Genomic DNA, 9588 nt, shown 5'->3' with positions numbered 1-9588 from the left:
GTTGGTCGAGAATCTTCCCTTCACCGTGTCGTGTCGGAGGATCACCATGACATGGTCTTCAGTCTTCAAGCGTTCTTTTTATATTTTTCCTGTTTTAGCTCATCCATTTCTGCTTCTAGCTCCTCGTTCGCTTCATTTTTTTCCGAAGCATGTCTTTGCGGCTACAAAACATATTTAAACAATAATAAGTATCTTTTGTCCTAATATAATCATAATTGTAGCTAAAAGTATTAGAAATATACATGAATTATATAGTTAAATATATACATATCAGTGATAATGAACATGCATGTACCTTTTAATAGTAAAAAAGCACAAGAAATCGTGTTTCAAATCTTTTTTTTCTTCTTTTTCTTTCCCTCTTGTTTTCGGTCTATTTTTGTTATTAGGTTTGCAAGTAGGGATAAGATCAATTCCAAAACTAGGCCGAACCGACTTGGAATAGAAAAACTGAAATAAAAAAATAAAATTCAAGGGACATAAATCGAAATTCAAGGAACATAGAACTAAACCAAGTTATCAGGGTATGGTACCAGTATCGGTTTCCGGGTATACAACCGAGCATAACCATTTTAAGGTGGTTCTCAAACTTAAAAAATTAAATCCTTATAAAAAAGATTAGGCCCAACAACTCATGTTTGGTAAGTTAATTAAGGTTTTTCTTACGTCTGAAATGTATCTAAGACATAGAACGAAATGATGAAAAAAAATCAGATCATTTTAAGCTCATATGAAAAAATTATGGTTTTTTAAAATTGACTAAAAATTCTAACAAACTAAAAGCAACCAGCAAGCCATGTTTAGGACTGCGTAACTCAGCCAATTCTTAACTAGTTAAGGTTGTTCTTGAGCGTAAGGTGTAGCCAACGTATATAACTAAATGCTAGAAAACAGATAAGATCATTCGGAGTTCGTATGAAAAAATTATGTTTGTTTGAGTTGACTTAAAGTTATGTACAAACTAAAAACAGAGTGACATTGAGTTCTTTGCATACAAGTTAGTTGTGCATTGGTCTTGATCAACCTCTATACCTAACGGGTAGTTATAACGGGTGAGTCCATGCATGATTTGACGAGTACACACAAATTGTATAGTCAAAGTTTATTTGTTCTTTCTCCTTTAACATGAGAGGTGGTATCCTTGGCCCCCTCGATGATTTCGTGCTTATAATCTAATGTATGTGGCCAGGTCTGGACTGAATTGATGTGTTTAATTAGTAGTTTGATTTGATCATTAGAAATCGGAAATCGCGAAACATAATGGTGAACTATTAGGTTGATTCATAATCCATGACTTAGTTCACAATGATATCTTGTAGAAATAGAAGAATAATTGATCACTTATCTATAGGTTAATACTTGATAAGATCAGAGTTCGACAGTTGATGTGGAAGGCATGATTTGTTGGTTATTCGAAGATGATATGACCAATAGTACTTGATGAATTGTCAAAGTGGGAGACTGTTGGAAATAGGTGTCCAATGTCATAACTAAATTTGTATAAATTTGAGAATAATTACAAATTCCTTTTTGGGTTACCCTCAAGCGCTAAAATAAATTTAGGAAATTGATATAAATTGTAAATTGATTTATTACATATTAATAAATTAATTAGAAACTAATTAGAATTGATTAATAATTAATTATAATTAATTTGGAATTAATTATAATTAATTAGAACTAATTAGGAATTGATTAAATGTGTAGAGACTGAATGCTAATTGTTCAAAAGTTGAGCAAGAGAAACATTCTGGAACCCCTTAAAGGGGTGGACAGTTTTGGAGCTCTAGAAGGGTTCTAAAATTAATCATAATAGTTGATAGGGATAAAGATTTGAATCAGAACTAAATATGATTATTTAATTAATTTAAATCAACTTTATTTGTAAGTTACCTCAAATATATAAAGACCCCTTTGGCATTCATAAATTTCGTTCCTAACCTTCTAAGGGTGAGAATGTTGTTCTCCCTAGCCTCTCTCCTAAATATTTTAGGGTTTTAGTCTTTTGGGTATGAGCCATTAGAGACATCTTACTTTGGGTGCTAGTCCTTTTAAGCAATTCAATAAGTTTGAGAACTTCAAGTGGAACAAGCATATATGATTATACTTGAGAGGTTAGTAATCATATCCTTTTTGATAGTTCAAATTCATAATTTTTGAAATTATGTTGCTATAATATTAAAACTTAGATCCTAGGGTGCATGTACACTTAGGATGGATATCGAATATTTCTGCTGCCTTAATCTAGTGTATAGCTGCATAGAAAACCCAATAGTAGATTGGATCCCACCTTTCCCAGATGTTGTTTGGATCCCTAGATGATTCACAATCATGCCTATTTACATACTATTGTTACCGAATTGTTGATTTTCAAATGGTTTAATAGTCTGAAGATACAATCTGACTCTATTGTGCTTCATGATCCTGGCTCCATTGTACTTTATGATATTGCCTTGTTAGAAGTTATGCTCCATACATGCTTTAAGTTGTTACACATAGTTATATTAATGAATGCTTTAAGTTGTTACACGTAGTTATATTAATGATATGATCTTGCTTTTATGCTACTCATAGGCGCCACAATTTATCTTGGGGGTGATACTGTTGTTGCTGGTCTCTTGTCCAAAACACTAATCAGAACATTAATACTAACATTAGAAAAGTCTATCTTAATGTTACCAAACACTTCAATCCATAAACATTGTTGCAAACATGAATGAATTTGGTAATTACAAAAATTCTCTTATTTTCAAACTATATGTGAGCAAGACCTTTTAATAGTAAAGATATGATCAAAGCTCCACATGATCTGTTGACTTTCATATTTTAGGAATCTGCATATACTTTAAATATAAGCCATATAAAACTAGTGAAGGATCAACTTTCAAATGTAAATGATTTCTTTATGTTTATTACATAAGGAAACTTACTGATGCAATGAAAAAGGTATTGAAAAGTCTTTACCTAAATGAAATTCAAGAAATCTGATGACTTTTCTCGTAAATGCTACATCAAAATTAACATCTGGACATGTCAAATTTTTCTTTAATATCTTGGAGTTCTTATTATCACCATTCCTAATCAAACTGAAGAAGTGAAACAACAAAGGAAGAAAACAAATAACTCATAAAAATATTCCACAAAAATAAAGCAAGTTGTTGATCAAGTCTGATGTAATTCGTTTATGGAGGAGTCGACTTTAGGTTCGGTAAAACCTCACCTCGTTTCGTATTTCGCAAAAAAAAAAAAACCATCAAGAACACGATTCAAGACCCAATGAACATGGTTGTGAAAATTGTTTACCCGCTTCAACACCTAATTGGGGAAGCTCGTCGGTGGAGGCGTCAATCGCGAAGACGGGTGATAATTATGATGAAGATGTCGATTGAAGAAAGAAAGCGTTAAGGTCTGAGGGCATAGGGTTACCTAAAAGTAGACATGGTAATGGGTTTAGGGTATCACAGTGCATTGAATTTTATAGAGTTAAATGGACTGTCACATCATATTTCTACATTTCATATAATCCTATCAAATTTTTTCTACAATGCATTGAATTCTATAAAGTTAAATAAAACATTACAAAAGCTTATTTATAGTATTTAAGAATTTTAATTTTTTTTTTCCAGATTCCAATGGTCATTGGATTCACCATTATGGATGGAAGCAAGCAAATTAGAAAATACAATGTCAACATTACAAGTATTAAAAAAAATAACGATTGATTTGTAAAAAAAATAATGCTAAAATTGAATTTTATAAACTTACATTAAATATTCTCTTATATTTTCATCCGATTATCCTCCAATATAAATGATGACAAATAAATTAAAATATTATTGAACTTATTAAATATATGAAATATAAAAAATATAAGAAAATAAGAAGAAAATATAGAAAAATATTTAATTTCTCGTTTATAAAATATATGCAATTTCCCTTTTAAAAATTGAACTTGAGCAAATGAAAAACCCTATTTCTCTATCGTTCGTTATCTTTCTAAGCGCTTTATCTCCTCGACAGCTCCAGCTTCTCCTATGTCGCGGCGGGTGGAAGGGCTCACTGCGACAGCGGCGGAGTCGGAGAAAAGTTCGTTAAAAGGATTTTCCAGTTAAGTTCGACTCTTTTGCTTTCAGTTAGATCAAATTATATTTTGTGTTTGCCATTGTGAGCTTCGGTATGGTATATTTGGCTGTATTCCGATGCTATTGTTATGGCTATTGTAGGGTATCATAATAATGTGGCTTTGTGTTAGGTTTTTCTTTATTTCATTGGATGATTGCTGCTCTCCTTTTCAATTGATCAGTTCTTTTTTTTTTCTTTGGCGCATTCTTACGTGATCAGAGATTAATGGAGATCCCCAAAATGTTTCTCAAGAGGCAGGGCGAAATGTAAGTTGTTTATTTCATGGTTCCTTTGCGTTCCGAATCATTTTAATTACTTCACATATTAGTATTTGCTATAACGGTGTCAATAATTATGCCAATACCATCTTAATTTTTGGCTTAATCTCGAGTTTCCAAACTTCTTATGGTTTTCACACATTATTTTAAAATCAAGTTATTTCTTGAATATTTTGCTAATTTTAATTAAGAGGGAAAATAGTAATATTTCTTTTATTGGGTTTTGATATTTCTTCATGGCTTGTGTTGTTTGTGTCATCGTGCTTGCTATATATCATTTCTGGTTCTGAGTGGCATCTTCTTATGAGTTCAACTTGGATGCCCTTCACTTGAAGACGTGAACAAATATAATCTATTGTTTCTTGTGAGTTGCAAGTGTTTTATCACTGGAATTGCTGGTAAATTGCTAAATATTGACAATAGTGGTGGGGTGAATTTGTTTGAACACTTTACTATGCTATCTTGGTTTTTTTTATTTTTTATTTCATACATCTATCTTGTAAGTTCATCTAGAATATGTGGCTAAGAACCTGTTATGTTGCTGGCAACAGCCAACAACTTATTTAGTAAACCTCTTCTTTTAATGTGTTAATATTATTTAAGTCTATACTTGAGAGTCATTACAATTAACTATGATCAAAAGTAGATAGAGGGTACTTATTTAAAATGCTGTTATTCATGGTGCTTTTTGCTTTACGTGTTGATTAATAACGTGTACTTCTCTTATTGCTTTATCTAACCACTTTGTCTGAAACCATTGTAACCTCGTTGCACTTTTGATTTCATGAACTGAAGGATTCAGATTCAACTGGAGCTTCAGAACTTAGCACTCATCAAGGTGGGAATTCTGCTAGCATTTCTGCTGACACTGGGATATCAGATCTTGAACAAATATTGAAACAGAAAACCTTTACTAGGTCTGTCTTTCTTTTAGTACAGTCACATGCTGTTTTCTTTTAAGCTTTAGGTGGTGACTTTTTATCTTTACTTTATAATTTTATTTTTCTGAACTTGAGGGTGTCCTCATTTGTCAATAAGCTATATACTTTGTATTTACATGAATTACATGCCGAGAACTTGGCTTTGAGGTGTTAAAAACAGTGAGTGCATCAAGTAGTTAGTAAGTTTTGCCGTGTTACTATGCTGATATTTCTTTCCAGTTTAATTATAAAAAAAAAAAAAGAAAGCAGAAAATCAGTAAAAATGGAGAGAAATGGAACTGGTTTTAGTACCATATGGTGGTCAGTTCATATGCAAGGTCTGTATTCTCATGTTTTCATGACCTGAATGGGAGTGTGGAAAGTGTATCTATCCAGACAATGTATTTGGTGCCTCATTCTATGGAATTATTCTGCCATTGCTGATGTGTTTTTATACTGCTTCTACAGGTGTGAAACCCTGCGATTGATAACGTTGTTGCATTCCAGAACCATTGAGGAGTCACCAACTCCTCTTGTAAGGCTTGAAGCATCAACAACAAGTGGATCAATGAAAAGACGCAAACATGGAGATGAGAGGGATAACTTCCATGCTTCCATTGTTAGTTTAAGAGTGAGTGATATTTTCGTGCTGTATTTTTCAACACAGCAGTTTCTTAGCATATTTTCAAGTGCAATATATTATTAAAAATATTGTCTTCAGGTTCTTGAAAAAGAGATTGATTCACCTGCTGAGCTTGAAAAGATTTTCACATGTAGCACAAACAGAACTGGCCTTTTAAAAACATCAGTGGCTTCAACACAACATCCATCGACTATAGAGAATCTCCCGGATGAGCTTTTGATAAATATATTCATCCGATTATCAGCCAAACAGCTTGCTCAGATGAGGCCCGTCTCCAAATCTTGGAATGCTTTTCTATCTCAACCCTCCTTTGTAAAAACCCATCTCCATCGTTCCATCCATAACAACGATCAGATTCTCTTGGTCTTCCACTATGGAGAAGAATCTTATTCCGACTTTAAACCATTCACAGCAAAACCGAGTCTTTCTCCCAATCTCGAGCTCACTAATTTCATCAAAGTCCCAGTTAACCCCAAATCTGGACATACAAATGGCATCAAGGTTATTGGTTCTGTTAACGGATTAATATGCTCTTCTTACAATAATGATTCTATCATTCACATTTGGAACCCTTCTCTCTCTGCTGTGTTAACTCTCCCGCCATACTCCACGCCCTCCCATGAATTTGATTCAATCAGTATCTTTTTCCGGTTTGGGTTTGATCCCAAAACAGATGATTACAAAGTTGTGAAGCTCACAGGCCTTGGTGGACCACCCACATATTCTGTTAAATGGTGGCTGCAAGTCGAGATTTACAGCATGAAAAAAGGTTCCTGGGAGGTGATCACCGAAAGGTTTCCATCGCACATCACAAACATTATTGATGATGATTATGTTTGTGCTGATGGTCATGACGGCCATATTCATTGGCTTTGTCGAATTGGTGAGAAGATGGATTCAAAAACAATAGTGGCATTTGATTTGGGTTCAGAGACATTCGGTGAGATACTTTTTCCAAATTCTATACTACAAAACCGTGTGAATGTTTTAGGAGTTTCGTCCGAGAAGCTCTGTGTGATGTCATATATTGAGAATGGTGCATATGAGGTGTGGGTGATGGAGGAGTATGGGGTGGCTGAATCATGGGTCAAAAGCCATGTCTTTTCACAGTTTATTGGTGATCTTAATACATGTGTATTTGGATTCACATCACGCAATGAGTTTCTTATAGAGGATAACGGTTACCTTGTCTTGTATGATCCAATTGCAAACGAGCAGAAAATCTTGGAGAATCATTGCCCTGAAGATTATGGTGCAGCTAAAATCGTGGAGTATGTCGACAGTCTTGTTTGGATAGAACCTGCTGAGCATGCATGAGATGGTGGATGGTGGTGGACAAAATTGAAATGGAGAGACTTCAAGTATGATGCAATGTTTCTTAATTAGGATTATGTAAAGTATCCATTTGGACATGTTGGTTGGAATTCAGCAGATGTCTAACCTTATTAGTTATTGCTATTCAAGCTACTTTAGTATTTTTTTGACGAGACTAATGTATAGCTATCCATCTTGGTTATATGATAAAATCATATCTTGTAAAAACATTAAATAGTGTGTATTTTGAAGAGGGAATTCAAGAACACAAGCATCCTGTTAACGACGGAATACAAAGGTGCTCTTTATATAGCCACTCATGTTTTTTTTTAAGATGCAACCAAGTTAATTCTGCTGGGAGGTTCCGCGTTGGCTAGATCAAGGTAAATCTCCATTTCATTCATACTCGTGAAAGCAAGTGCACATAGCCTAGCCTAGCCTTGCCTACATTGTCATTCCTTTTTATCCGAAGTAAACCAGTGGTATTTTCCTTCAAGATTTGTTTATGGGAGCTGATATTGCCACGGTGATTTTTTATGCTTCCACTGAAAAACATATATGTTGACAATTATGCCCCTACTTAAAAGTATGTATCACATTTAAAAGAAAAGAAAAGAAAAAACAGGTCCATACAACGCCCCATCATTCAAAGCCAATCTGCTTCCATAGGTATTATATGTTGAACACGACTCTTTGTATGGGAAACAACAAGACTTTTATTTAAGATACTTAAGAAGACCTTACACTTTGTGAGACTACTACACACTTTGCTCTCTTTGAGGCTTTCTTGGATGGTTTGGAGCAAATGAGCTCCACACCTATTTATAGGCCTCTTAGGAAGGTTCTAGATACTAGTATACACTTACTACATACTAGATAACTCTAGAACTATCTAACATACTCTATATGCTTCCATATGTTTCTAGAATATTCTATCATGTTCTGGAGAGGTCTAGGTTGCTCCAGTGTCTTCTAGAATGATCCATAACCTTCCAGGGTCTTCCATGTCGTTCTAGAGTATTCTAGACTCTTCCGGTATATTCCGGAGTCTTCCATAGTCTTCCATAATGTTCTAGAATCTTCTAGAGCGTTCTAGAGCAAGCTAAAGTCTTCTAGATAATATTTGTTCTATTGGGCTAGTGATGATCTTTAACACTCCCCCTCAACACTAGCCCTTATTCTTCGTACCATGTTAAGTTGATAGCGAAAACTTTCACATTTTCCAATACTCAGTCCTTTAGTGAACAAGTCTGCTATTTGGTCATCGGTCTTGATCTGTCGCATCTCAATTTCTTCCATCAAGACTTTCTCTCTGATAAAGTGATAATGCACTTCCACATGCTTTGTTCTAGCATGAAATACTGGATTTTCTGCCAGCCGAATTGCAGATTGATTATCGCAGTGAAGTGGTACCACATAGTCAACTTTTTGATGTAAGTCCTTCATTAGGAGTACCAACCATGTACTTTCTTGAGCTGCTACGGCCGCTGCTTTGTACTCCGCTTCTGTGGTTGACAATGATACGGTTGGTTGTCTTTTACTACACCATGATATTGGTCCCGACCCAAGCTTGAACACATACCCAGTGGTTGATCTTCGGGTATCATGGTCTCCTGCATAGTCAGCATCACAATATCCAACCAACTTGCAGTCTTCTCCTCTTTTATACAAGAGACCATAGTCAATTGTACCTTTGACACATCTTAAGATACGTCGGGCAACATCCAAATGAGGTTTCGTCGGACTTTGCATGTATCGACTCATAACTCCAACTGCATAAGCAATGTCAGGCCGAGATAAAGTTAGGTAGATAAGACTACCTACTAGTTGTTGATACATCGTTCCATCGTCCAACTCTTTTGCTTCATGAGCACATATCTTGGCATTTGGCTCTATTGGTGTTGATACTGGCTTACACTCCAACATGCCAAACTTTTGAAGTATATCTCATGTATACTTTTGTTGGCAGAGGAACAACCCTTCCTTTGTACGATCAACTTCTAACCCCAAGAAGTGTTCAAGCTCCCCCAGCTCTTTCATTTGGAATAGCACCGATAGATTTTCTCTTGTTTGATGGATTTCTCTTTCGTCATCCCCGATGATGATCAAGTCATCCACATAAACCAACACAATTGCCAACTTCCCTTCTTTTTCTTTGACGAACAGGCTTAAGTCTGCATGTGCAACTGAATAACCACTTCGGGTAAAAAATTCAACAATCTTATCATACCAGGCTCTTGGTGCCTGCTTCAATCCGTAAAGAGCTTTTCTCAGCTTGCACACATGACTGGGATTAACTGCATCCTCAAAT

At 35.0% G+C, this 9588-nt stretch overlaps 1 pseudogene; it reads right to left on the bottom strand.

The window, feature by feature from the left end:
- Positions 1 to 8426: 8426 nt before the first annotated feature.
- Positions 8427 to 9203, bottom strand: LOC145113609 (secreted RxLR effector protein 161 pseudogene; annotated as a pseudogene).
- Positions 9204 to 9588: the final 385 nt, after the last annotated feature.

The sequence above is a fragment of the Lactuca virosa genome, chromosome 5 (assembly GCF_052849685.1).
Source record: "Lactuca virosa cultivar CGN04683 chromosome 5, Lactuca_virosa_CGN04683_v6, whole genome shotgun sequence".
NCBI lineage: Eukaryota > Viridiplantae > Streptophyta > Magnoliopsida > Asterales > Asteraceae > Lactuca > Lactuca virosa.
This window is presented reverse-complemented; position numbering and strand designations above follow the sequence as displayed.